We start from the raw sequence: 3,163 nt of genomic DNA, 5'->3' as shown, positions 1-3,163 counted from the left end.
ACCTAAACTTATCCAACTTAAATCAGTTGCTGCGAGTCCTATCCTGCTCGGATATTATAAGAACTTTATCTATATCCCCTTTATTGATTCCTTTCACCCACTTAAATACTTCTATCATATCTCCCTGTACTCTTCGTCTTTCTAGGGAATGCAAATTTAGTTTCTTTAACCTATCTTGATATGGAAGGTTTCTAAGTCCCGGAATCATTTTCGTCATTCTTCGCTGCACCGACTCCAGTGAATTCATATCCATAATTCTGGTCCCTGAGGTGATTCCCTAAACAACACCTAAAGGTAACTTCCGGGTTCTAAGATGACACGTCACTAATATAAACCACTTACACACACAGCTCCTAAAATAACATCGTGCCAACTCTTAGGCCCTCAACTGCTGCCTTAAGAAAATTTATAATAAAAGTAATTAAAGTAGGATCATTGCACAAAAGGATAAGTCATAATATATATATATATATATATATATATATATATATATATATATATATATATATATATATATATATATATATATATATATATATATATATATATATACATAATCATGATAAAATCACACAGTAAAAAGGGAAGCAATGGAGCACCTGAGCTTTCGTCTTTATTCAAGACATCTTCAGAGGCAACAAAATTACAAGGACGGAGAGAGGCTTAAGTACACAGGGTGACCTTACTAAACATAAGGTCAGGTCATAAACACGACATCCACTAATCCGCACACCATCACCTCCAAACACACAAAGGAGCTTAAAAGAAAGGGCGACGTAACTAGTCATGCTAAGTCAGGTAAAAAATATGGGACTACTAATCATCTATCCTACATCTAACTCGAATGCTTTGAAAGCATTCGAGTTAGATGTAGGATAGTGCTGCTGTCCCTTGTCCCTCGTTCCCATCCTGTGAGAGATCCTTCACGAAGGATATTGGGCTGCCTTTGTCCCACTTTGTTTAATTGTAATTAAGACCATCTAAGTGTAGGGGGTTCGGACCGATGTATATGTCCAAGAGGAATTTCTGGTATCCAGGAGGACAATTGGTTCAGATCCGACTAGAGAGCGCTCTTGGTCATTGTCTTAGCTTCGACATCGGGCAAGACGCCAATTGTGTCGTGTTGGGCACTAAATCCCCATCGTGGTTTATCTTAATATTCTGGACGGTATCAGATATTATCTATCACGACCCAGATCGACATTTACGGACTGCCAGAAGTTTCTTGCCTTCTCGTAAGCCAACCACGGGAGGAGTTCCTTTCAGGAGTGAGCAAGGACTATCAAAAGTTCTTCAACATGTTTCCCCTTTTCCAGCTCCTTAAGTTTGGCACCGCATTTCTTGACTTTATTACCGGAAGGTGATATTGATCCATCGTCCTCTACAACTGTGATAAAACAAATTACATCTTTTTTTTCCTTAGTGGAAAGACATCGGAAAATTTCCTTCATTCCTCGCGTTTCTTTCTGATCTCTAGTTCATTCTGCCACTTCAGACGGCGACACAGCTTCCAGAGGCTCCTGGTCTACTTGAGTGGAAACTCAATGGAGCGAATTCCAATCATCTCTTAATATTACCAGTTCTTCAATCCTCTCCTTCCATCCCCCTCTCCCTCAGCTCCTTTCACATTGCTTCCCGTCTTCTTTCCAATGCTACCACTCACCCCTTTACCTCTACTGCTCCAGACAACGATATAAATTCCAGCGATTCTTACCACAATCTCCTGCCATCTCCCTGACCCTTGATTTCCTCTGCTGTTTCAGAGGGCTATAGACACACTTCAGTGACTTTAGGGACTTAGTGCCTTTATTCCACCCCACCGTCCCTTTATCGTTTCAAACATAAACAGATGCCGGAGGTCGTCGTAGTTTCCACACAACTCGCCAGCCACTGGGGAGAGACCCCAAGAAGTTTTCACCCACAACCAAAGTCATTAAAAGTTCGCCTCGGGGGCTCATGTCCCCTGGGGAGGTCAGACCGCATGTAGAATTCTATTTTTATCTCATACGAACCTATATTAAAGGGCATGGATCAACCAGGAAGGAATTCATTGGTTTTGGGCTGTGTTTAATCAACCCAACTCCAATTTATTCTGTTATGTCCCAAAACACCTCATTGTTAGTTCGGAAAATAAATTTTTTGTTGGATACTCTAGCCTAGGGCCAACTATTGGTTCCTGTAAACTAAATCAACAGCCTTAATTATTCAATAGTTAACCTCTAGGAACTAACGTGTTAGTTACGAGAGTTATACAGTGACGTCAGTGGTTGGTGTTGTGGAGTGACGTCATGTGTTACTGATGTGTAATAAGTCATTACACATCCGTTATTACTAATAACTGATTGATTGATTGGTTGAATGATTTATTGGTTGACTGATTGATTGATTTGTATATATTGCATCTAACGACGAAACAATTTAATTTAGGTAAAACCGTATTCACTTATTTCCTATCTAAAAAGTAACCTAAAACTATATAACAAATGCATATAGACATAACTACACTTAAGAGATGATAAGAATACGTGTCATATACGCCAACGAGGCCAACACCTCACTGAACTAAACACTCCATCCTCTGTAAACGGATGAGTGTGGGTGATGGATGACAGTGGGTGATGGATGAAAGTGGGTGCTGGATGAGTGTGGGTGATGGATGAGTGTAGGTGATGGATGAGTGTGAGTGATGGATGAGTGTGGGTGATGGATGAGTGTGGGTGATGGATGAGTGTAAGTGATGGATGAGTGTGGGTGCTGGATGAGTGTGGGTGATGGATGAGTGTAGGTGATGGATGAGTGTGGGTGCTGGATGAGTGTGGGTGATGGATGAGGCAGTGTGGATGTGATGGGATGAGTGTGGGATGATGGATGAGTGTGGGTGATGGATGAGTGTGGGTGATGGATGAGTGTAAGTGATGGATGAGTGTGGGTGCTGGATGAGTGTGGGTGATGGATGAGTGTAGGTGATGGATGAGTGTGGATGATGGATGAATGTGTGATGGATGAGTGTGAGTGATGAGCATAAGAGATAGGTTATTCCAGACCTTGAGACAGTATTAAGAGACAGACCGACAGACAGACACATTGCCGTCCACTGCCTCGTACAATAGGAGTATTGACAGTGACAGTAAATAGCGCAATTGTCTTGTTATGGCGCAGCGGG

Source organism: Homarus americanus, unplaced genomic scaffold, assembly GCF_018991925.1.
Source record: "Homarus americanus isolate GMGI-L3 unplaced genomic scaffold, GMGI_Hamer_2.0 scaffold32871, whole genome shotgun sequence".
Taxonomy (NCBI): domain Eukaryota; kingdom Metazoa; phylum Arthropoda; class Malacostraca; order Decapoda; family Nephropidae; genus Homarus; species Homarus americanus.
Note: the sequence above shows the minus strand (reverse complement) of the source record.